This window comes from Malaclemys terrapin, chromosome 16 (genome assembly GCF_027887155.1).
Source record: "Malaclemys terrapin pileata isolate rMalTer1 chromosome 16, rMalTer1.hap1, whole genome shotgun sequence".
NCBI lineage: Eukaryota > Metazoa > Chordata > Testudines > Emydidae > Malaclemys > Malaclemys terrapin.
This window is the reverse complement of record NC_071520.1, coordinates 3,514,040-3,540,471: the sequence shown is the minus strand read 5'-3', so window position 1 is coordinate 3,540,471 and position 26,432 is coordinate 3,514,040. Positions and strand designations below refer to the sequence as shown.

General features: G+C 56.7%; 1 protein-coding gene across 1 annotated transcript in view; it reads right to left on the bottom strand.

The window, feature by feature from the left end:
• Positions 1-26,432, bottom strand: part of OSBP2 (oxysterol binding protein 2) — a 367,014-nt gene that overhangs the window by 56,151 nt on the left and 284,431 nt on the right. The window lies entirely within an intron of this gene.

Genomic DNA, 26,432 nt, shown 5'->3' with positions numbered 1-26,432 from the left:
AGATCAAGTCTCTGCACTGGTGAATATTTCTTTATTGATACAAAATGGAAGAGGTTCAGCAGGAGACCCTGAGGGCACCCCACCCCAGAACAGCTAATAGCCTGGTGGGGAGGGCACGCCCCTGGCAGAGGAGAAGGTTCAAATCCTGCTCCTGAATGGGGATCCAGACTTGGGTTTCCCATATCCCAGAGGAGTGCCCTGACCACACAGCTAAAGCGAGCTTTGAGCTAGATGCATTACTATCAGGTGGGGGCACATATGGTTGAAAAAGACCCTACTCAAAGAGTGGTTATCTAGTGGTTCCCTGTCAAAGGGGCATGGCGTATCGAGCGGGGTTGCACAGGGGTCAGGCCTGGGTCTGATACTATTCAATATTGTTGTTTGACTTGGATAATGGAGTGGAGAGTATGCTTATAACATTTGGAGATGACAGCAGACTAGGAGGGATTGCCAGCACTTTGGAGAACAGGATTTGAATTCAATTGACCTTGACAAATTGGAGAATTGGTCTGAAATCAACAAGAGGAAATTCAATAAAGACAAGTGCAAAGTGCTTCACTTAGCAAGGAAAAATCAAATGGGCGGCAATGAAGTGGGGAATAACTGGCTAGGTGGCAGTACTGCCGAAAAGTATCTGGGGGGTTAGAGTGGATCACAAATTGAATATGAGTCAACGATGTGATGCAGTTGCAAAAACCATTAATATCATTCTGGGCTGTATTTCCTAATATCCAACCTAGACCTCCCCCACTGCAACTTGAGACCATTGCTCCTTGTTCTGTCATCTGCCACCACTGAACAGCCGAGCTCCATCCTCTTTGGAACCCCCCTCAGGTAGTTGAAAGCAGCTATCAAATCCCCCTTCAATCTTCTCTTCTGCAGACTAAACAAGCCCAGTTCCCTCAGCCTCATTCCTTAAGCTCTGGAATGGGCTTCATTTGTCCAAGGGAGGGTGTGGGATCCCAGCCTAAAGGAGCCTCTCCCTGTGACGCTCCGTGGCTGTGGGGCTCTCCCCCCAGGGCAGTGTTGTCATCACAACATGGATTTGTGATGCAGTGTAACAGGTAAGTGGCCTGGCCTCCTGCCAGCGAGGAACATGGGGCATGAGTGTGAGTATATCGGCTCCCCTAGGGCCTTCGGCCCAAGTGGCTCAAAGCATTTGACATCCCTGGGAATGGTTTATTGTTCCCATTTCTACGGGGGGGGGGAGGGGAGCTGAAGCAAAATCACCTCCCCAGTGTCACAGAGCAAGGCAGTGTACAGCAGGGAATCTAGGGTTACCATTCGTCCGGATTTACCCGGACATGTCCTCCTTTTTGTGCTAAAAATAGCGTCCGGGGGGAATTTGTAAAACACTCAAAATGTCCGGGATTTCCCCCCCCCGCAGAGCAGAGCGAGCGGCTGGGAGGGCTGCAGGGAAGTCCCGGGCTGGACTCCGGAGCAGCTGGAGAGGAGCCGGATCTGCCCTGCATTCTGAGCCGGCCGGCAGCTCTCCCCTGCAGCCTGGCTCCGGCAGCACTGTGCAGGGCCAGGGACCGGGTTTTGTTGTGCAGGGCCAGGGACCGGGTTTTGTTGTGCTGGGGAGCGCAGCCACGTGTCCGGCTCGCACAGAGCCCAACACCCTGTTCTGAGCAGCAGGGTAAGGGGGCCAGGGGGCAGGAGAAGGGGCAGGGAGGTTCTGGAGGGGGCAGTCAAGAAACGGGGGGGGGTCGGGAGTTCATGGGGGGGCTTTTTGGGGGGAGTGGAGAAAGTTTTGGGCAGTCAGGGTACAGGTAGGGGGTAGGGTCCTGGGGGGCAGTTGGGGGGGGGTCTTAGGAGGGGGCAGTTAGGGGACAATGCACAGGGAGTCTTAGGTAGGGGGTGGGGTTCTGGAGGGCAGTTAGGAGCAGGGGTCCCAGGAGGGGGCAGTCAGGGGACAAGGAGCGGGGGGGTAGGGGGCTGGGAGTTCTGGGGGGGAGCTGTTAGGGGGCAGGAGTGGGGAGAGGGATCAGAGCAGTCAGGGGACAGGGAGCAGAGGGGTTTAGATGGGTCGGGAGTTCTGGGGGGGGGGCTGTCAGGGGGTGGGGAGTGGTTGGATGGGGCGTGGGAGTCCCAGGGGTCTGTCTGGGGGTGGGGGTGTGGATAAGGGTGGGGCAGTCAGGGGACAAGAGGCAGGGAGGCTTAGATAGGGGGTGGAGTCCTGGGGAGCAGTTAGGGGCAGGGGTCCCAGGAGGGGGCAGTCAGGGGACAAGGAACGGGGGGAGGGTTGGGGGTTCTGGGGGGGCGGGAAGTGGGAGGGGCAGGGGCGGGGCTAGGGCGGGGCTCCTCCCATCCTCTTTTTTGCTTGCTGAAATATGGTAACCCTAAGGGAATCGATCTCAGGGATTCTGTTTTCCCCCATGTGTGACCCCTAGATCACACTCCCTTCAAGGGCTGGGATCTGAATCCAGATATCCTGACTCCCAGTCCCCTGCTCTAACCACGCTCCCGCCAAGAGCTAAGGATTTAACCTGAGAGCCCAGCTTGCCAGACCCCTGCTCTGACCACTAGATCATCCTTCCCCGTCCAGGAGATTGAATGCAGGAGCCTTGACGCGTGGGTCCCTGCTCCAACACAAGAGTATATTTGGAGGTTTTTGAGGACAGGTAGGACAAACTCCTGTCAGGGATGGTCTAGGTTGACCTGGTCTGGCCTCAGGGAGGGGACTGTGCTTGCTGACTTCTCAAGGTCCCTTCCAGCCCGACATTTCTATGATTCTAAGTTATAATGGGGCATCACCATCCCACTTGCTCTGTAGCCAAAACGATTCAGTGAATTCATGTCACCCAAAGCTACATTTTTTGGCAGATAATCTATTTGTCCAGAAATGTGGCCCAGCTAGGAGCACAGTACAGCCCCACAGCCATGGTGTGAGGAACTGGCTCGGGATCTGTAGTCATGGCTCATCGTGCTGAGCATCCAAACACAGATACACCGAGCGCGAAGGGATGTCAGGCCTCCTTGGGCTGGGGGAAGTCAGGGAGTTTTACCACTAGGTAGTGCCAACTGCACGGCAAGTTTCACACGTATTCAGCTCTGCTGACGCAGCTCAGGTTTCACTTGCAGCTCCCTTGTCATTTCAGTTATGGGATGCCCCCCCTGCCCCCGCTCTGCCACTGCCCCTCAACTCTGACCAGTCGCCTCCCCGCTCCCCAGGACATTTCCCCTGGCACCTCTAGGCAGTATTTGCACAGCATTTTAAAAATGTGACGTGCTAGAAATAGTGTAACCTTGATTATCTAAACCAGGATCCCATCCCATAGCTTTTAATTACTCCGTAAATTCCTAGGGTTCCAAACCCCCTTTGCTCTCACAACTGATGCCATGTCCTGCAGGAGGGGCTGTTCTGGATCGTCATTGTCACGCCAGTTCTGCAGCCCCGCTGCTCTGCCAATGCAAGGACTGAGTCTGAACTGCAGCCCCACAACATTCTTGGTCTTGTCCCCCCGCTTCTGTCAATGCACCTCAGTCACAGCCCCCTGCTGCCATAGGCCAGGCCTGTTCTGTTCCAAACAGTGCACAGGTTTTGTGATGGGGACGAATATCCTTGGGGATGAGGATGAGATGCCCAAACAGTGTAAAAGGAAAAGAAGAGTCAATGGAAGAGACAGGCACCGGATTTCTCGCTGACTAATAAGGAAGGACAGCCCTCTTCCTCCATCTTTGCTGAAGCAGAATCCAGCCAGAACGACAGTCCCCTGGCTGTTAATTAGGCACAATATGGTGTGAAAGCGTAACAGTTCTTCCCCTGGGGTAGAGGGAGGACAGGTTATGCTGACAGGCAAGCAGCTACTTAGTCTCCTACATGGAGCGGTCTGCACAACTCTTGGGCTATGGCTACACTGCAGCCAAATTCGACATAAATTGTGTCGTAGGGGTGTGAATTAGCTACTCCCCTGAGTGACGTAACTTATGCTGATTTAAGCGCCGGTGTGGACAGAGCTATGTTGGCGGGAACATTCCACTCGAGGGGAATGGAGTAATTCAGCCGACGAGAGAACTCTCTCCCGTTGGCTGAGAACAGCTACACTAGAGAGCTTTCAGCGGCGCAGCCACATCACTGTAAGCTCTCCTGGATAGCCAGAGCCTTGGGCTGAAAGGGGCCGTGTTGGGGGCCTGCCATGCTGTTCGTTTTGTGTGTCAGGGCTGGTCTCTTAGCAAGATGACCCCGTTTGACCCCCAAGAGATGCGCTGGCGAGTGGAATGTACCACAGACCTTGAGGTATGCACAGTTCTCCGTGGCAGTTCCCTTGCGCACGTGAACAGCTCAAATGGGTCTGAGCGATTCAACCACTAATCAAGGTCTTCCTGTCTTTGCGGTCTCCCTGCCCTATCTCACGAGGGTTGGAACAGGATACACACTGGAACGTAAGCTGCTAAGATTGCATGCAAATGCTACTGGAAGCCCTCTTACTGGTATAATTAGCTTCTTGCTGCATTAGCCCCATGCAGGGTAAATGATGAATTATGGCAAATAATTCTAGGTCTGGCTAACAGTCCAATTTATCAGAGTTAGCAACATATGAACGAGAGGAAAAGGGACACTGGATGGCTCAGGGGATCCATCATGGGATATTGAGACTTTCCGATCCAGTATGTTCAAAGCAAGCCCAAGTTGGTGGTTCTCGTGTAATGACAGGCTGGAGGCTGATGTGAAATAAGTTGCCTGGTCTCTTCCAGTTCCCAGTGGAGAGGTGTCCACATTAAAATCAACACCACAGTTGCCCCTTTGCTGGCAGTCTTGCCAAGAGGCCAAGGACAGAACAAGCCATGGCAACTGAATCTCCGAGGTGAGGAGTGTGGCCCACAGTGAGGGAAGGTAGCATGGCTACTGTGCGGGTTAACAGAAGCCTCCAGGACTGTCAGTTTGACACTTTCACCAGCATCAGAGACAAGGTGGCTGAGGTAATATCAAGAGAAGCAGGTCCGATAAAGGATATTACCTCACCCACCTTGTCTATCCAGGCCCAGCATGGCTACATCAACACTGCATCCAGCATCAGTCACCACCAAGGAATGGCCAATACATCCCTACACCTCCCCCGAGGCTGCAATGGGCGAGCTAGCTTTCTTTTCTTTACAAGAATGTGCTGGAATCTTAGTCCTAACCAGACAACGGGATTATTTCCAAATCCAGATGACCCACTCTGGCAGAGGGACACCACCAATAAAAAGAAAGCCCACTTTTCCCTGAAAATGCTTTAGCTACTGTCAGAAGTAACAGCTAAGACCACCACAAATGAACGAGTAGGGAACACGCAGCTCTCTCTTTTCAGTGGGTTTACAGGAGCATTTGACAATACAGTACTTTGTGCCTAGACAGCTTCACTACTAGCCTTGGGTCTACTCCCATGCTGGAAGTGAAACCTGCCTGTGTGTGCTGGACTGCGGTGAGTCAATCCCCCATTATTGTGGGGTCTCACACAGCTGCACAGGAGAGAAAAGTGATCTAAAAAACAGGGAAATGTTATTGTAAGAGCCCAAAAATAGGTAGGGGGACTCAAGGTCATGCTAGCACTCGCAACAACCTTTAATTCATCTTTGAGAGTGACAAGATGTCTAGCTGGCAGTGAGAGATACCATTAAGCTACCATAGCACAAGAGGAAAAAGGGACACTATCAAGATGAAAATCATTCTGAAAAACCCACAGGTGTGTAACTAATAACAATTCAGATGATTAAAAGGGAGAGAACTTTAGATGTCTAATATACTTGTCATCATTAATGGGGCTCATTTATTTTTTGTGCTTCATCTACTTGGATTTAACATGCACTTCACCAGCTTTTTGCACTTCACTTATATGAACCAAGACAGGTCAGTTTAATTTAAATTTCTAGTTAGCTCCACTTTCTTGTTCTCGTGTTCTACCACCATGCTGCTGGGCCTGGGTTTCCCATCGGAACCCTGATTACGTAAGAGATTTTTAATAAAGAACCATTTCCATTAGTTAGATTTTTCCAACCCATTTGTCTACAACATAAGCAAATTTTGGGTCTAAACCAAATTGACAGAGCCCCTTAAAAAGCCCCGGAGGAAGAAGAACCACGGATATTAGGTTGGATATTAGGAAAAACTTTTCACTAGGAGGGTGGTGAAGCACTGGAATGGGTTACTTAGGGAGGTGGTGGAATCTCCTTCCTTGGAGGTTTTTAAGGCCCGGCTTGACAAAGCCCTGGCTGGGATGATTTAGTTGGGAATTGGTCCTGCTTTGAGCAGGGGGTTGGACTAGATGACCTCCTGAGGTCCCTTCCAACCCTGATATTCTATGATTCTATGAAATACTGGAAAGTTGAAGGTTATCTTGAGAGTTGTGTGATGAAATGTGCAATGAAGGAAATAGCCCTCCCATGTTAAAGACACATTACATACAGTTGCTAGAGTGTGTGTGAGAGAGAGCATGGATGTGCATGTGTGCACACGTGTGCATACCCCTGTCTGTTCATGTGTTTTATGAACTCCATGGGTGCACTAGGGACTTGTCTACTGTTGATTTTACACGGAAGGCGCCCAGATACAATGGTGAAGGGTGGCAGGATAAAAGGATAAAGCCCTTAGACAAATTATGGAGGTACACAATAAAGGCCCCATCCATCCTACACATATAGCTATTAGATACTCTGTTATAAACTGTCCTTGGCCAAAAACAATTGATCTCCTCACGTTCGTAAAGCATGATTTGCTTTTTATTTATCTCTGTGCTGTTCATCAATTCATATTTCTGTTAACAAAGGATTAGTAACTAGAGACTGGATTCAGCAAAAACGAACACACGTGTGCACTTTTACACACACACGTAGTGCCACTGACTTCAGTTGGATGATTCACTGTGTGCAGAGTTTAGCACGTGTGTAAGATTTGAGGATTGGGGTCCAAGACACAAACCCTGTCCTCACCACAGTTAACATAAGAACGTAAGAATGGCCCTACTGGGTCAGACCAAAGGTCCATCTAGCCCAGTATCCTGTCTGCCGACAGTGGCCAGTGCCAGGTGTCCCAGAGGGAATGAACAGAACAGGGAATCATCAAGTGATCCATCCCCTGTCACCCAATCCCAGCTTCTGGCAAACAGAGGCTAGGGACACCATCCCTGCCCATCCTGGCTAATAGCCATTGATGGACCTATCCTCCATGAATTTATCTAGTTCTTTTTTGAACCCTGTTATGGTCTTGGCCTTCACAACATCCTCTGGCAAGGAGTTCCACAGGTTGACTGTGCATTGTGCGAAGAAATACTTCCCTTTGTTTGTTTTAAACCTGCTGCCTATTCATTTCATTTGGTGACCCCTAGTTCTTGTGTTATGAGAAGTAGTAAGCAACACTTCCTTACCTAGTTTCTCTACACCAGTCATGATTTTATAGACCTCAATCATATCTCCCCTTAGTCATCTCTCTTCCAAGCTGAAAAGTCCCAGTTTTATTAATCTCTCCTCATTCAGAAGCCGTTCCATACTCCTAATAATTTTTGTTGCCCTTTTCTGAACCTTTTCCAATTCCAATATATCTTTTTTGAGATGGGGCGACCACATCTGCATGCAGTATTCAAGATGGATTTATATAGAGGCAACATGATATTTTCTGTCCTATTTTCTATCCCCTTTTTAATTATTCCCAGCATTCTGTCGTTTTTTTGACTGCCGCTGCACATTGAGTGGATGTTTTCAGAGAACTATCCACAATGACTCCCAGATCTCTTTCTTGAGTCGTAACAGCCAATTCAGACCCCATCATTTTATATGTATAGTTGGGATTATGCTTTCCAATGTGCATTACTTTGCATTTATCAATTTTAAATTTCATCTGCCAATTTGTTGCCCAGTCACCCAGTTTTGAGAGATCCTTTTGTAGCTCTTCGCAGTCTGCCTGGGTCTTAACTGTTTTTAGTAATTTTGTATTATCTGCAAATGTTGTCACCTCACTGTTTACCCCTTCTTCCAGATCATTTATGAATATGTTGAATAGGACTGGTCCCAGAACAGACCCCTGGGGGACACCACTATTTACCTCTCTCCATTCTGAAAGCTGACCATTCATTCCTACCCTTTGTTTCCTATCTTTTAACCAGTTACCAATCCATGAGAGCACCTTCCCTCTTATCCCATGACAGCTTACTTTCCATAAGAGCCTTTGGTGAGGGATCTTGTCAAAGGCTTTCTGAAAATCTAAGTACACTATATTCACTGGATCCCCTTGGTCCACATGCTTGTTGACCCCCTCAAAGAATTCTAGTAGATTGGTGAGGCATGATTTCCCTTCAATAAAACCATGTTGACTCTTCCAATATTCTCCCTTCAATAAAACCATGTTGACTCTGACAATATTGTTCTTTATTATAGTTTCAACCAGTTTGCCCGGTACCGAAGTCAGCTTACATGCCTGTAATTGCCGATCAGCTCTGGAGCCCTTTTTAAAATCTGGCATCACATTAGCTATCCTCCAGTCTGGTACAGAAGCTGGTTTAAATGATGGGTTACCGACTACAGTTAGTAGTTCTGCAATTTCACATTTGAGTTCCTTCAGAACTCTTGGGTGAATATCTTCTGGTCCTGGTGACAGTTAAAGCTGGATTTAACCCTGTCTGCGCTGAGGGCCCCGTGCTGCTATCTTTGATTGCTGACTGGTATCTGTAAGCAGCCCTGTGGGTTGAAGTACTATTCGGCATAGGTAAGGGTCCCTAATGAGATACAGCCACATGCAGTTTTGTTAGGTAGCAATAAAAATTCCCTTGAAAAATGCTTGCAAGCAAGAGCAGCAGCTTTGAACAGGTGGAGTTTGTCCTGCAGTCAGCACTTCTCTGCCTCCATATTCTTTCTAATTCATGACCTGCAGTACGACTCTGGGAAGCACCCCAAAAGCACTGTGGAGAAGTTACAAAGGGATATTTCCAGGCCACAGTTCAATAGCTCTTTGCCCATTAACAGTGCATTAAAAGGACATTCAGGCTGGGACGCTAAGCAGTAAAGGGAAGATGATCCACTCTGCAGAGAGAATGACAGAGGCCTTAATGCTTCCTCCGCCACAGCCATGGGTCTAGTTCTGGGACTGCAGTGGGGGAGGGAGGGAGTGTCGTGCGTTTCACTCTTAGAGCTCGTCTTCCCACACAGCGCTACAGCAGCACTGGTGCAGCTGTGCGGAGGTAGCACTTTAGTGAAGACACGACTATGCTAATGGGAGAGCGTCTCCGTCAGCGTAGTTAATGCACCTCCCTGCGGTAGCTACGTCGCCAGGAGAAGCTCTCCCATCAACAGCGCTGTCTACACAGGGGATAGGCCGGTATAACTACGTCACTTGGGCTGTGGATTTTTCACATCCCTGACTGACGCCGCTATCGTAGTACAGGTCTGTGGTGTGCCCCTGGCCTGAGAGCTCAGTATCCCTGTTTAGGGGGGTGTAGTGAGGCCGTATTGGCAAACCGGGAAGTGGGCGGGCTTAGCCGCCCACTACTAAAGGCCCCTCCTCCTAGCGGGAGGGACCACTGGACCCAGTACCAAATGATTACGTGGGACAACTAATAAAAAAACAGGGAGCGAGGTGACGGTCAAAGGTTCAAAATCAGGGAACCAGATGGGGACACCGAGCAGAGAACCCCGGACAGCGCCCACTGCTCCTCGAAGGTGGCAAGGGAGCCAGCGGACGCTGCCCAGTGAAACTCCGCACGGAGACGTGAAACCAAAGAGGTGTGAAAGTAGGCCCCACAGTCGCAAAGCACCCCCTCGTCCAACATCTTCTCCCTGGTATTATAGATGGTGAGTTTGGCCAGGGCCAGGAAGAGGTTGACGAGGAGGTCTCGCGACTTAGTGGGGCCACGGACAGGGTGTGCATAAATAAACAAGTGCGGGGAAAAGTGTAGCCAGAACCTCAACAAGAGGTTCTAGAGAAGCCGGAAAAGGGGCTGCAGCCTGGCGCACTCAAGGTAAGCGTGCGCCAGGGTCTCCCTAATGCCACAAAATGGGCAGGCCTCAGGAATAGGGGTGAACCGCGCCAAGTACACGCCCGTGCTCACGGCCCCATGAAGGAGCCGCCAACCAATGTCCCCGGCGGGCCTTGGAACTAAGGTGGAATAAAGGCTGGCCCACCGGGGCTCCTCACCCTCCACAGGTAACAGATAGTCCCTCCACTTGGTGTCGGGGCGGGACACGAGGGTGAGGTGATGCAACGTGTGAAGCACGAGCGCGTACAGATAGTCCCTAGGCGCGGTTCGAAACTGGACCGGCTGCAAAGCGCGCAGCCGGCTCGGGTTATGGGAGCGGGAGAGCCGGGGGGGCTCATGGAACAGGGGCCCGAGAAAAAGGTCCGGAGGGCCCGGGGTGAGGGGTGGGCGGGGAACACCCTCCCGCAGGGCCCGCCACAGGAAGCTGAGAGCAGGAGGTGACAATGCAGCGCCCACCTCCTGGAGTACACGCAGAGGGGTCGCGAGGGTGGAGAGCCCCATGCGCCGACCAAGCGCGCGGGGATCCACCCAGTCCCCTCTGGTGTAGTCCAGGAGGTCTCCGACCCTGGTGGTTTCCGCCAGGACCAACCTCCGGCTCACCGAGGGCGACTCCGCCACCTGCACACGAAGATCGGGATTGTGCAGCAGGGGCTCCGCGAGGAGATCCGCGCCCTCGGTGGCCACAATGGACCTGGTCGCCGAGAAAAGCTTCCAGGTCCGGAGAAGGTCCTGGTAGAAGACCGGCAGCTCCGAGAGGTCTCGCGGAAGACCTCTCGGATGAAGAAAAAGGAGCTGCCGGTCGTATCGGAGCCCTCGGAGGCGGCGGAGGAAGGCGTGCGCTAACGTGCTCCATGCCGGACTACCTTCACCATAAAGGAGCCTCTGCAGGGCCTGGAGGCGGAAGACATGGACCTGGCTACGAAGGCAGACCAGGCCCTGTCCCCCCTCCTCCAGGGGAAGACTCAGAACCCCCGCAGAGACCCAGTGCAGTCCAGGCCAGAAGAACTCCAGGGCTATCCTCTGGAGCCTGGCCAGGAGTCCCGGGGTCGGGCTCAGGGTGTTGAGCCGGTGCCAGAGCATGGACAGGACAAGCTGGTTCAGCACCAGCGCCCTCCCCCGCAGGGAGAGACACCGGAGCAGTCCCGTCCATCTCCGCAACCGCTCACGCACCCTGGCCTCCAAATCTAGCCAGTTCTCCGGCGGAGAGGGATGCGTGGCGGAAAGATAAACGCCCAGATAGAGCAGCGGGCCCGCGCTCCACCGAATGGCTTGAAGCGTGGGTGGGAGGGAGCCCGCCTGCCAACCGTCCCCGACCACCAGGCCAGAGCTCTTGGCCCAGTTGACCCGGGCGGAGGAGGCGGTCGAATAAACGGCCTGGCAGGCCTCCACCCGCACCAGATCCTCAGGGTCCTGGACCACGAGGAGCACGTCGTCGGCGTACGCCGACAGGACCAGCCGCAGCTCCGGCTCCCGGAGCACCAACCCTGCTAACCTCCGACGGAGGAGGCAGAGGAAGGGCTCGATCGCCAGAGCGTACAGCTGGCCCGAGAGGGGGCACCCCTGCCGTACTCCCCGCCCAAAGCTGACCGGCTCGGTCAGGGTCCAGTTGAGCCTGACCAGACACTCCGCCTCAGCGTACAGCACCTGGAGAAAGCCCACAAACTGGGGCCCGAAGCCGAATGCCCGCAGAGTGCCCAGGAGGTACCCGTGGTCCATCCTGTCGAACGCCTTCTCCTGGTCCAGAGACAGGAGGGCGAACGACAGACCATCCCTATGTCCCAGCTCTAATAGGTCCCGGACCAAGTACAGGTTGTTAAAGATGCTCCGGCCCGGGACGGCGCAGGTCTGGTCGGGGTGGACCACGTCCGCCAGCACGGACCCCAGCCGCAGCGAGATGGCCTTCGCTACGACCTTATAGTCCGTGCTGAGGAGCGAGATGGGACGCCAGTTTCGTAAATCGCGGAGGTCCCCCTTCTTCGGCAACAGGGCGAGCACTGCTCGCCTGCACGAGAGAGGGAGGACCCCGCTCTGCAAGGACTCGGCCCAGACGGTGACGAGGTCTGGGCCGAGGACGTCCCAGAACACGCGGTAAAACTCCACGGTCAGCCCGTCCATGCCTGGAGATTTGTTAGTGGGCATGAGCCGGAGGGCCGCCGAGAACTCAGCCAGAGAAAGAGGCAGCTCCAGCCGGTCTCGGCCGCCCGCGCTGACCGTCGGGAGCTCGGTCCAGAGCACCCTGCAGGCCTCGGCGTCGGTCGGATCTGGGGAGAAAAGAGCGGCGTAGAAGGCCCTGGCCCTGCCACGCATCTCCTCCGGATCCGTGAGGGGGGCGCCATCCTCCGCCAGGAGGCAGGTGACATGTTGTTTGGCCCCCCTCCGTTTCTCCAGAGCGTAGAAGAAGCGGGAGCCACGATCCATCTCCCGAAGGAGACGGATGCGGGATCGAACAAACGCGCCCCGGGCCCGGTGGTCTTCCAGGGCCCGGAGCTCCTCCCGCTTCTCCCGGTACGCCGCGCGGAGGGGTGGATCCTCGGGGCCGGAGGCCAGACGCCTCTCCAGCTCCAAAACCTCCCACTCCAACTGCCCCAACAACGCATCCCGCCGCCGGCTGGCGCCCCGGGTGTAGTTCCGGCAGAAGAGCCGCGCGCGGACCTTCCCCACATCCCACCACCGCCGCGCCGAGGGAAAGGCGCGTCGCTGCCCCCGCCAGGCCAGCCAGAACTCCCGGAAGGATGCCACGAAGCCCACGTCCTCCAGCAAACTATTATTAAAATGCCAATAGGCCGGCCCCGGCCGCTCGGAACTGAGAGAGGCCGTCACGGTCACCAGGTGGTGATCTGAGAACGGGGCCGGCCGAACGCTGGAGGCATGGGCCCGCGCCAGATGAAAACGGGACAGATAAGCGGTCCAACCGGGAGTGGCGCGACCGGTCGTCCTCCACCCGGACATAGGTGAAGGTGGTGTCGTCGTCCGGGTGGTGGTCGCGCCAGACGTCCACCAGGGAGTGATGGTCTACGATCTCCCTGAGGACGCCCGCGGCTGCCTGGGAAGACTCAGGCCCGGAGCGGTCCCGGTCCTCGAGGGTGGTGTTAAAGTCCCCGCCCAGGACCAGGCACTCGCGAGAATCCAGAGTGCCGAGGAAGGCCGCCGCCCGCTGATAGAAAGGCACGCGTTCCGAGCCCGTGGTCGGGGCATAGACGTTGACCAAGTTCAGAACCAGCCCCTCCACACGGGCCCGGACGTGCAGCAGGCGGCCTGGCACGACCTCGGCGACCCCCAGCACCTCAGGCCGCAGCCCCGGGGAGAACAGGGTGGCCACTCCAGCCGAATGGGCGCTGAGGTGGCTAAAATAAACCCCGTCTCCCCACTCCAGCCGCCAGCTAGCCTCGACGGCCGGAGCCGTGTGGGTCTCCTGCAGGAAAATCACAGAGTACCCCCCCTCCCGAAGGAAGGAGAGCACCTGGCTCCTGCGGAAACCCACCCTACAGCCCCGGGCGTTCAACGACGCAAAGGTGGTAGCTGTCATACGGAGGGCTGGGGCAGATCCTCATGGGCGGAGGGATCATCGGCCCCCAGCGGGCCCCGCAAGATCCCGGTTTCGACTCCGAAGGTCAAAAGGGAGTCGCGGAATCTGCGGGCCCGCCGATAGGCCGCGATGTCCCGCCGACCGGACCCCCGCCCCTCCCCCAAAAGCGCCTTCACGGCCCGGAGGACGAGATGGAAGTCCCCCCAGCGCTGAAGGGCGAGCTGCACCTTACCCTGGGAACCACGGGAATCCGATAGAAAGAGGCGCAGCTCATCCCGCAGCGCGGAGGGGGAGGCAGCGGCCAAGCCGCCGCCATCCTCCGGCGGGGCCCCTGAAGGGTCCTCGCGGCCCACGGTGACGGACAAACAAGGGGCCGAGCTCCGGCGCCGCTGCGCTGGGCAGCCCGTCCCCATCCCCGGCAAAGGAGAGAGCGGCTGAGGGAACAACGCAGCCCCAACAGTGGCAGGAAGGGGAGACACGAAAACCGCCCCCTGAGGGTTGTCTGCAGGCAACGGAGATGCGACAACCCCGGGGGCGGCAGTAACACCAGAGGTGGCAAAAGGAGACACCTCGGGGACAGGATCTGGGGCAAGGGCGGGAGTAGGGGCGGGGCTCGAGACGGGAACAGGGACTTGGGCAGGAGAGGGGACAGGATCAGGGACGGGAACGGGAACGGGCTCCCCATCTCCCGCTGCCAAGCCGCTAGACTGCGGCTCCCCTCGGCCAAGGTCAGCATCCGAGGGGACGGAGGCAGCAGGGGCAGGGGAAGCCTCAGGGGCAGGAACGATGGAAGGGGCAGGATCGGGGATAGGAACCGGCCGCTCAGCAACGGCCGTCGCCCCGAGGGGCTCGGCGGCCGTGCACGAGATGGTAGTCGCGGCCGGGCTGGCGGGTAGGGCTAAGGGTTCTCCCAGGACTAAGTCGGGAGCGGCAGAGTGGGGCGAGGAACCGGGAGCAGGAGAAGGGGGCGGGACTAAGCCAGCACCCGGATCGGGGCCCGCTGGCAGAGGGTCGTCCTCCCCTTGGGTAACCGGGGTCAGACCCAGGGCCTCGATCTCATCGAAAATGGAGGCGAAAGCGGTCCCCTCGGCCCCGGCGACCTCCCCGCCAGTCACGGAGACAAAGGCCGCCCCGGCATCGGTGGCGGCGGCGGGGGGCACGGACGGAGCAAGGGCCGGGAGAACCGCTACGGAAGCCTCCTCAGGTGTGGGCTCAACAAAGGGGACAGAAGTTTCCCCAGCCACTGCCACGGCATCCACGGTCTCCATGGCCGGCACCTCCTGCTGGGCACCGTCCGGGGGCGCGGAAACAGAACTAACAACGTCGGCCCCCCGCGGCATCTTTCGGGGGGCCTGCTCTCCCTCCTCATCAGAGGGGAGGGAGAGAGCCCGCGACCTGCGGGCACCGCGCTTCCCCCGGACGGTCACCCAGCCCCCCGAGGTGGAAGAGGAGGTGGAGGGCCGGTCAGCAGGGGCAGGGCCAGAGGGCAAGGGCGATGGCTCCGGGGCTCGGGGCGGCAGGGTCGGAGGGACAGCAGGGGCGAGGGAAACCTCCCCCTGGGGCGGGCCCTTCCCCGCGGCCGGCGGAAGCCGCCCCGCCCTCTCCTCCACATGCCCCGCCGATCCAGGGTCGGCGACGGCAAGGCCCGCCCGCCCGGCCGTCTCCGCGGCCAGAGCGGGAACCGCGGCAGAAGGAGGAGGGGCGGCGGCAGCAGCAGCGTCCGAACCGCCAGGGTTGCCGGCGATGACAGGGCCGGCACCCTCCCGGGCCCCGGGGGTCTCGGACGCCCCTCCAGGCCGGGCCAGGGGACAGTCCCTCCGGACATGCCCCGGCGCCCGGCAGAGGAAGCACCGGGCCTCCCCCGTTGAATAGTGGACCCGATAATGGACCCCCCGGTAGGGCACCAGGAAGGACCCCTCGAGCGCCACTCCGGCACCCGCCGCCGGTGGCAGCTGAAGCTGGACCTGCCGGCGGAAAGACAGGATGTGCCGGAGGGCAGGGTCCTTACAGCCCAATGAGAGAGAGCTCAGAATGGAAATGGGCTTCCCCAGGGTGGAGAGGGCCGGCAACAGGGCGGCGTTGGGGAGGTAGGGCGGGACGGAGGTCAAGAGCACCCGTACGCCCAGGTCCTCCAGGGGTTCCAAGGGCACAAACACGCCTCCCACCGCCAGGCCTCGTTCCACCGCCTCCTGCGCAGCGGCCACCGATGCCAGGAAGAACACGGCCTTCCCGTACATCTTGGAGGCCGCCACGATGGCCGTAGGCCCCACCACCCTCGCCAACGCCCGCACATAGGTCTCAATGTGGGGCGAGGCAGGCACCAAATGGCAACGGACGCCATGCCTCCTAGTCAGCGAGGGGAAGGGGCCGTGGTCACCAGGGACAGGCCCAAAGGCGGCGGTCGGGGCGGACGACGGGGCGGCACGCAAAGAGGCGGCGGCCACCTGGGCGTATGCTCTGGGGGCCGGAGGTGGAGCGCCACCAGAGCTGGTGGAAGGGACGGCAGGAGAGGGAGGGGCCGCGGCCGGTGTCGGGGCCGCAGCGGGGACCGTAGCCCTGCCCGCAGGAGGTCTGGCTCCACGGGCGGGGCCCTTGCCCTTCTTCCTCCCTTGGCCCTTCCTGCCGGTGGAGGGGGCAGCCGTGGCAGCGGCGGTATCCGGGACAGGGCCAGCCGAGGGGCCGGCCACTGGGGTGGGCGGGGACGACGGGGCAGGGGCAGGGGCAGAGTCCCCCGCCATCACAACCTGCAGCCGCTCCTCCCCTCTAGGCAAAAGACAACACAAAGGGGGGGGTGAACAGTGCAAAAGGGGAGGGGGCAACAAAACGGGGGCACAAGCGCGCGCGGGGGGGCCAAGGGGGGGGGTGCACCGGAGCAGCGGCTCGGAAACAGAATGGAATGTCCAGCCAGCTGCAGCCCAAGGACAAGGAGGGGTAGGAGGAAAAACTCCAGCCAGCCGCAGCCCAAGGACAGGGCCGGGAACACAGCCAGCAGGCTAGGAACCGAGGGGGGGGGGAATGGGCACCAAACAAAATAAACCGAAGGGGCTCAAAAGGAGGGGGGTAGGGTAGGGCCAACTAATACAAAGGGGGCTACAGGGAGGGGACCCCACCAGCGAAACGTAGTTGGGGGGCAGGAGAAGTCCAGGGCGAAGGAAAAGGTGCACCCACAGCGTTCGCGAAGCGCAGGCTCCGCCGTTCACTGCTGCAAGTAAACAGTCCCGGACGATGGAAATGGCGGGGGGAGCAAACAGCCCTGCCGAGGGGCGAAAAGCAGGTCCAGGTGGCACGCGGGGCGGTGGAGGGGTTGTCGGCAGCTGTCGGCGGTGGGGGTGGTGGTAGAGGGGGAGTAGATGAACGAAGGGGGGGGCACCGCACCCCCCCCGCACCCCCTTCAACAGTCCGCTACGGGGGACGGGACAGCAGGATCCCAAGTCGACCTCGGAGCTTCCTGGCAAGCGACGGCTTCCAGTCCGAGGAATTACAAACGAGAGGCTCAGTACCGTCCACACTCCTAACGCGACTGGGGGCACCACCACCCCAGGAGCAAAGATGGCAAAGTCACTCAAAACACAGTCCTCAAACAACCCCCTCCACAATCTCCCGAACCAGGGACGCAGTCTCTTCGCACTCCGCGACGGAGGCAGCGGCTCCCACACAGGAACAGCAGCAGCAGCGAGCGGCAGTCAGCCGGCCGGGCAACCGGCCAGGCAGGCAAGCAAGCAGGCGGGTGGGCCCCCAGATGGTATCGGTGTTGGCGTTGGGGGGCCGATGCTTCTCCCTCCGGAGGCGAGGGCGAGGGGGGGGGCAGGCCGGCAAGGCCCCCCCCTCCGCACTCCTCACTCACGCACGCAGCAGCAGCAGCGGCAGCAAAAGCAGCAACAGCAGCAGCAGAAAGGGGCCAGGGAGGATGGAGGGAGAAGGGAGCACAGAAAACTCCAGCCGGCTCCCGACGGCCCCTGAGGGAGAGGAGCCTGAATTGGCACCCAAGTGGGCGGAGCCACCGCCACCTGTTCCCGCCCCCCGGAAGTCAAGGGGCGGGACAGGAAGTATAAGAGCCAGGCCCCAGCCCTCAGTTAGAGCCCAGCAGCCGGAGAGGCCAGACGTGCCGGTGCGAGCTCCGGCTAGACCAAGGCTTCCCAGAGCCAGGTACCCGGACACGGACGGACCGAGCTGCCCCAGAGCCAGATACCCGGACACCGACCGACCGGACCTCCCCAGAGCCAGGTACCCCGACGCGGATTGGCCAAGCCTTCCCCAAGCAAGGTACCCCGAGGTAGACTGGCCACCCTTGCCCCGAGCACGGTACCCCGAGGAGGGGCCCGAGCGCCCCCCTGACCGGAGACCGGAGGAGCAACCCGACCCGGACGACCCTCTGCGAAGTGAGGAACCCATGGTGTGGGACCCCGTTGCCGAGCCCAGCGGGGAGCAGGTACAAATGGAGGAGGAAATGGAAATCAGCCCGGGGGTAGCTGACCCCAGTCTAGCTACAACAGAGAGCGAACCCATGTTGGTGTGTTGCGGTCAGGACCCCACCAACACAGCGGCAGACTGACTGCCGCTCTTAGGGCCCCGGGCTGGGACACAGTGGAGTGGGTGGGCCTGTGTCCCCCCTGCCACCCCACTTAACGGGTGGCAGTCTCCCCCTCCAGCCAGCGCTCTGGCACCGCCACTGAGCTATTGCTTGCTGCCCTGAACGAGTGCTTGTTGCCCCACCCTGACTGAGGGTCTGGGGCGTCCCGAGTTTGTCCGTGCTCAGCTCCTGATACCCAGACCTGAACCCGAACCCCTGAACTATTGTTTGTTGCCCCGCCCTGACTGAGGGCCTGGGCCTACTAACTTTGTCTGGGCTCAGCCTGAAGGAAGGTTCTGAGCCCCCTGGACTATTGTGTGCTGCCCCGCCCTGATTGAGGGCCGGGCCTGAACCCCTGACTTTACTGCTCAGCCTGAAGGAAGGTTCTGAGCCCCCTGGACTATTGTGTGCTGCCCCGCCCTGATTGAGGGCCGGGCCTGAACCCCTGACTTTACTGCTCAGCCTGAAGGAAGGTTCTGAGCGCCCTGGACTATTGGGGGTTGCCCTCCCCTGAATAAGGGCCTGGGACGTCCTGAGTTTGTCAGGGCTCAGCTCCGGATCCACGGAGCTGAGCGCCCGAACTATTGTTTATTGCCCCGCCCTGAGCTAGCGCGGGGGCTTGACTGACTTTGTAATCCCCAGCTCCGGCAGTGAGGACCGGAGCCCGGGCCTGAGTTACTGCCGGACCCTGACGGAGAGCAGGAGCTCATTGCAGAGGCCGTGTACCTTTGGCCTAGTCCCTGCCAGAGGGGCGGAACCCTGAGACCGATCCAGGCCGTGTAGTGAGGCGGCCTGGCCCCCGATGGCCCTGAGAGGGCCCGACCCCCACACCGGACGTTTACAGGGGGGCTGACGGTGTTTGGGGGGGGTTAGAACACAGCAGGAGCCTGGCCCAGGAAGGGGAGTGGTACAGCGCAGGGACACAACGCGTCAGCACAGTAAGCGGCGCAGGAGACTGGCAGTGAACGAGCAGCTAGCATGGCAAAGGGAGCCGAATGCCACGGCCACATGGCATGTTTTCTACTGAATTCATTACAAATCCCGACGTGACCTGGCTGAGCCAGGCTGCAGGGGGCTGTTGTGGCCAAGTTACAGGACCCTGGTTCTGAATTACAGAGGTATAAATAGGAGTTACTGGAGTTACCCCAGCATGACATCAGCGTCATGCAATGGAGAATCAGGCCCATACACTTCTTAAACACAGGGATTTCTCATTTGCAAAATGACATCAGCCCCCTGCTCCTGGCGGCACCCAAGACAAGAGAGGTTTCTGTTTGCCCACTGTCCCCACTCCTGCCTATTTCTGAATTGATCGAGAACGGCGCCTCTTAAAGGGTCCGATTCGGCCCCCTGGAAGTCCATTGAGTGTTTCAGTGGGAGCAGGTCCGAGTACTGAATCACACCACTGAGCCGTTAATGCAGCATGCAGATCCCAGGAGTCCCTCAGAGCCAGTCTGCTTATCGCCTGGTCTGGCAAAGGAGCAAACAGGAGACGGAGGCAGCCCTGGGGTGACCCCTCCTCATGGCACAGAGGTAATGTCCATCAAGAGGGCCAGGGGGCATTTCACCAGAGATAGCCCCGAACGCAATGATACAAATGTCGACAGGAGCTACAGTCCACTGGAGAAGGTTGCTGTTCTGAGTTATGCTCGTTGGCTCTGGTGGCCCATGGGTCACCGACCAGCTGAAGCTCACCAGAGCCTCATGCATCCGAAGAAATGGGTATTCACCCACGAAAGCTCATGCTCCTATACATCTGTTAGTCTATAAGGTGCCACAGGACTCTTTGCTGCTTTTACAGATGCAAACTAACACGGCTACCCCTTTGATACCAGAGCCTCAATGTGTGTGCCCTATGCCGGGGAGTTGGTGTGGGGCTGTGGGTTACATCCCCCTTTCATTCCCTGAACAGCAAAGCTGAGTGCCAGGATCTGGCCCGGGTTCTGGGGTCATACTGGGTTTACTCTGGATAGACAGCGCTGTAACCGAGAGCAGCATCTGACTGAAGTGAGTCTGAGCTGGAGTAGCTGCCGGGCTGAGAGGCCAGACACAGGTGGAAGTGACCCCAGTCCAGACCTGCCTCATGTCTTATTGGTCAAAGCCAAAGGCATGTCTGAGCTGGTGCTACATGCACCTCCCTCCGCCCTCAGCATCTGTCTGACACCAGCTGCCACTCAGACGCTGACCCACGTACCAAGATGTACGTTAACTCCCTTCATATCGCCCCTGCGTTCATCCCAGCTCCCTGGGAACGCACAGCCCTTGGGTTTTCGCTTTGGAGTTCCACTGGCATCTGCAACGCAGGATCAGAGCAGGGGCACCCTTGGTTAATCTGCTCATGTATCTGAGCGAATTGAGCAGGTTTGGCCCAAGGATTCCTGCCCACCCCAGCCATGGGAACAGCCACAGCCAGCCCGTGAATGCTGCCACCCGTAGTGGAACGGAGAGACGTCAGCCATGGAGCATTTCAGTAGCACTGGCCACAAGGCGTAGCTGCCCGTCTGCTCGTAATGGAACTAGATCCACGGCCAGCTCCAGACAGCCAGGACGCCCTGGCTTGGCTTCTACTTAGTCTAGCACCTTGGAGAGCCAGGAGGATGAAATCCTTCCAGGCCACAGCGGGGCAGCAGTGATGCTCTGCAGTCACTACTGCCCCCTCAGGGCTGGACTAGCCCCCATGGTACCTTCAGGTAGGGATGGGGAGAACGGCTGGTAGATCTACCCCTTCCAGAGGGGCTGACACTGGGATTTCCCTGGGGTTCTGGACCCCCACTCTGCCCCAGGCCTTGCCCTTACTCTATCCCTTCTCTCAATCCCCCACCCCACCTCTTCCTGCCCCCACTCCTCCCACAATTTTTCTCCCTGGGTGCTCCAGCCCTGGAGAACCCATGGAGTCAGCACCTATGACCCCTCCCCCACTCCATCTGTCCCCCCCTCCCCTGCACATGGCTGTGTGAAGGGAGCCCTTGGTATTCATGGGGGGCAGACTCCCTGGATCTGTTCCCCCTCCCCTGGGCAATGAAACTGTACCCAGTGCTCTGCGTCTGCCCCCCCAGGCCCTACACAGAAGGGGGCAGGATTTGTCCCCAAATTATCCCATACTCCTAGCTGGAAAAGACCAATCCACGCCCCACATCCATCACCTCCCCCCTCTGCCCCCCAGTGCAGGCCTGGTCCCTCCAATCTACTGGCAAGCACTCTGTGCAGCCTGGCTGCACGTGCCCCAGTGACTCCATGGGCCGTGAATCCGGAGTCTAACTGTGGAGTGCTCGCCCCTCCTCACACCTGCCCTTCCCTGCAAGATGGTGACCATGATCCTAGTGCCAGCACTGGGACGGCTGCCAGGCACATGCCCCTGAGACACAGGAGCAGCAGAACAGCAGAGAGCACAGGACTGAAGAAGCCAGATGCACAGACGGGGTCACTGAAAGGTCCTCTGCCCCTAAGGGAAGGAGAAGAAACCTGATCCGCAAGGTTTAGAGAGCGCCACAATGTGCCATGTCCTGGTGCGTTTTACAGACAGTCACTCCATCCTGGCTTGACCCCAGAGGCAGAGCATAACAGCCTTCTGTCGCCTGCTCCATTAGTCACATCTGCCCAACCAGGGGAGCCATCCGCAGGGCAGGCAGCAGACGTGGGTGGATGCTGCATCTCCAAGGCTTTGATGTGCTGTACCCAACCTCAGACTCGAAGTCTCTCTCCAAATCAAAGTCTTTTCCATCTGCGCATCGTTTTGAAAACTGCCAACACTGACGGCATTCTAATTAATTTTACACAGCGAGCTGGTCTGCCAACTATCCTCTTTACGCTGCAAGGTTGTGATAAAAGGACGGTATCACAACAGCAGGTACTTGCCGAGTGGCACCGGCCTTCCCATTCGGGGAAAGCTCATTATCCGCTTTAGAGGTCTCAGGTTCCAGCTCTGCAGTTATCACACACGTGACACGCACCGAAATAGCCATTCCAGAGCCGCTCAGCAAAGCGCAATATGGAAATTACCAGAGGTCTCTGGCTCAGGGGGATGCATGTCTTTTAATAACACATTTGGAGATCTTCACCTGGAATTACCAGGCTGCAATTCAATTTGGGCTTTGAGACAATTACAGGAAATGGAACGGCTTTGGTGCCATGGTAAATGACAGAGAAGAAGGAAATAGTTACAACCGGGACGGTGCCAAGGCACCCGGAGCCCTGGGAAAGAGACGGGAACCAAGGGAGGCTCCTGGGAGGAACATCAAGGGTCACTGTGTTGAAGTCAATGTCCTGGATGATGGACAAACCTGATCAAAATAACTCTTAAGAGCTTCCCATCTGTAGAGCTCAAAGCACTGCAGTACCGAGCGTCAATATCATTATTCCCATTTTATTGATGGAAAAACTGAGGCACAAGAGCTGAATCTGTTCAGCTTATCAAAAAGAAGATTGAGAGGTGACTTGATCACAGTGTATCAGTACCTTCATGGGGGGGAAATACCAGGTACTAAGGGCTCTAGCAGAGCAAGGCAGAACAAGAACCAAGAGCTGGCAGCTGAAACCAGAGAAATTTAGATTAGAAATAAGGCACACGTTTAAGAGTGAGGGTGAGTAACCGCTGAATAAACTCCCAAGGGAAGTGGTGGATTCTGCATCTCTTGCTGTCTTCAGATCCAGACTGGATGCCTTTCTGGAAGATACGTATTAGCCAAACACAAGTTACTGGGCTCGTTATTAGGGTAACGGTATACAGGAGATCAAACTAAATAGTTCCTTTGACCTTAAACTCTATGAATCTATGACAAGGTCACTCAGCAGGTCTGTGGCAAAGCATGGAAAAGAATCCAGGGCTCCCAACTCCTGTCCCGTGTCCTAGCCATTGAGGGATGCTGCATCCCTTCCCTTCTTAATAAAAATTAAGGGCGGGGGGGGGGGGGGGTGGATCCACTTTCCCCAGGTGCTTCTGTTTGGAGAATCGGTTGAGCGTAAAGAAAGATTTCACTGTCCAGATCTGAGGGCCCCAGCAGCAACCACTAAGGAGATCGGAGATGGACTCTTTACACCACCCCGGGCATCAGGCTGGTGACGTTTGAAGGTGATTAAGCAAACCTGACCCCGTCCATACCAGGGCAGGGGCCTGGGGGACGCTTCTCAGCAGTGTTTGGGGACAAATGGTACAATGTGATCAACTGAGGCGGGGTTATCTGACCCAGGCCAAGGGCAGGCTCAGGCAAACATCTTCTTATGTATTTGTATTATCATAGCACCAGGGCCATCCCTAGCTATTTTGGTGCCCTACACAGCCCCCCCGCTGTGTGGGGCCCCAGGCCTCTGCGGGGAGAAAGCAGGGTTGGGGGGCAGGGGCTGGCCTCAGGCCTCTGCGGGGTGCTGTGTGATGCCCTGCCCCAGGCCTCCGTGGGGGGTGGGAAGGAGTGGGGCTGGCCACTTCCTATGGGAAGTGGACTGACCCAGTCCCAGCTCTGCTGGCTCCCAGGCTTGGGGGGAGGGGGGAACCACCCCCCAGCACTCGCCGGCGGTGCGGCTGGGAGCCAGGGGAGCGGAGCAGGCCGGGTCCGGGTCACTCTATTTACCGGTGAGTGCAGGTACGACCGCTTCTGGAGTCCGCAGGGGAGTGGGGGCGGGGCTGGGGCAGGGCAGGGCAGGGCGGATGCCCAGGGGAAGAGCTGGAGGAGGGGCTGGAGCAGCACGCAGCGGCGCAGGGCACCAGGAAATTTGGTGCCCCAAGTTTCCTGATGCCGTACTCAGCTGTGTACTTTGTGTATGGGTAAGGACGGCCCTGAATAGCACCTAAGAGTCTGGTCACGGACTAGAGCCCCATTGTGCTAGGTGCTGTACAAACACAGAACGAAGTGACAGTCCCTTGACATATAAGAAGAATGCTGCTGGGATGGACGCTAGCACAGTCAGAAAGAACCCTGCCCCGGCCAGGCCAGAATTCCCTTGTGGACCTCGACTGTGCACAGCAGTCTGTCCTCTGACACCCAATGAGTTCCAATGGCCTCTGAAGGTCCTGCATCCCTGCCCTCAAACCGAGGAGATAATGGCCTGTCCAGGACATGGGCATGATTTACTCACAACTCTTTACCTCCAACCCCCAGCCCGAAGGAGGCATGCTCCAGAGCATGGCCAGTCCTGGGAGTTAAGCCAGAGACTGCCTTGGACCATGCTATGGCTGCCAGGAGGTCCTGAGCTAATGAGTCATCGGCTGCATAGACACTGACGTTGTCCAGATCAGTTAGTCTCAGTAACTTCAATGCCGTTGTGCAGAAGAATTCTGCCAGCTCCAGCAGCGATTCTGTAACCCTTCTTAACCATGGCCAGGTCACCTGATCCAATCCAGTTTTGGGGTGGAGACCGCCGACATTTAAAGTCAGAAACAAACAAGCCAGGGTAGGAAGCAGCCCCCAGAAGGGTCAGTCGTTCCTGGAGTGAAGTCACTAGTTGCTGCTGTTTGTTTGCACTGGCATGTAGCTGCTGTGTTTCCTTCTCCCTCCTGCACTGGGCTCAAGGAGGGACGTGCTTTGCAAGTGGGCTAAACTGATTTCCCTCTTGGCAATGGGAAGGGAGACAAGGTAACCTCCTTCTGCAAAGACAGGAAGAGCGCCCTCGAGCAAATGTGGATGTTAATAAATGTCACAGTTCTCCCAAATGAGTTCCAGGCTGGGTTCTTCCCCGCGGGCTTGCTGTAGTGTGATTTGAAATCTGTTCTAGTTACAGAGGTGACAGCTCCTTGGTTTGTCTGCAAGTTTTATTCATTGCTCAGCCCATTGCCAAGCCATCCCTTCTGCAGCCCCTTTCCACCCCTGGTTTGGGCTCTCCCTAGTACTGGAGAGGAAAACAAGCCGCTGTGCTGGTGGCCTCAACTAACAAGGCCTTTCTTTTGACTAGAGGGTACAGCATTCCTCACAAAGCACGGAGCCCGGGGCTCTCTCCAGCTCTCACTGGGATGTTCAGTCTTCAGGAAAGCCCGTGACATGCACATCTGAGGAAGGAGCACTGCTGCCTTTGAGAAGTACAGCTGGGACCATCTCGCGCTCATTGAAATCTATTAATAATCACGTACACGCTTTTAAAGAACTCCCTGGCCATGTGTATGAGGTCAGCTCTTTGTTACGCTGTCAAAATAGCCAACAACTCTGGTGGCTTTTGGATTGGCTGCCCTGGTAACATCTCAGGACATGTATGCTGTGAAGAGCAACCACCTGCTGCCACAGCAGTGTGGGCTGCATTCTGAGTGGATCTCATCAGCTCAGTACAGTCAGGCCTAGTCAATATCAGGATGGATGCTAAAATCCCGGTTCAATCCCAGTTTGGAGCAGCTGTCTGCCACCCAGTGTAACCCTATGGACTTCAACTGAAGTGTTCCTGGTTTACACCAAATGAGAGGAGACTCAGGGCCTAAATGTTCAAAGCAGAGCATGTGAGTGGGGAATCACTGGCACTAATGAGATAAACCAGAAAGTCCAGCCCTCTGATTCTCTAGTGGTCCCAGGCATTTTGACATTGCTTTCCCCATTTCCCCATTCTCAGTGGAATCTGGACCCCAGGGTGACCTCTCGTATTCTTTGACCAGGGACCATTGCCCAGAGACCCAACACATCCGCCTGCCTCGCAGAAGGCAGACAGACCCACAGAAGAGATGCTGCCCGGGATTAGAACTTCCCAGGAAGACACTGGGAGAGCAAAGCATTTTGGCAGGATGGCAAATGGAAAGAGGCCGTTACATCAAGCAGTAAAATATAGAATGTAGCTCCGGGGTTTGATAAGCCAGGATACAAAACCTGTGTCTCGGACAGTAATATTGATGTAAGCAGCATGTTTCACATTCCTCTAGTTAGTTCCACAAACAGAATCGCTTTAGATCATGGAAAGGGAATGAGATAAAATACAAAAAACCACCAACATGCTGCAGTGATGCCGCTTCTCTGCCAGCCAATCACATCAGCAGATCAGCCGGTGGCTCCTTGTTTTTGACCAATATAAAAAGTAAAAACTTCCAGCTGATCAGAGACCATCATTCTTACTGTTAAGTTATTCTTTGATTGGCCAGAAGCACAAAACCAATCTATTCTCCCAGCCAATCAGAATAATGCTAAAGTGAACTGCACCAATGCCCATCAGACAAAGTGAGCCCATATCACACACTGGTCTCAGTCTATAACCCACCTGGGTTAGATCTGAAGGAGTCACCTCATGAGAAAGCAGATGGGCCTAGAGGATGGCAAGGTTAAGATGAGAACTGCCATAGGATAAACCTTGAAGCCATTTCTAAACTTGCTGTAAAGTTTTCCTACACTACAGCATTATTTGGTAAGCCAGCAACATTCCTTCTGCCCTAGAAGCCCTGAGAACAACCACCCTTTGCCCCTTCCATTCAAACAGCAATGAATTAAGC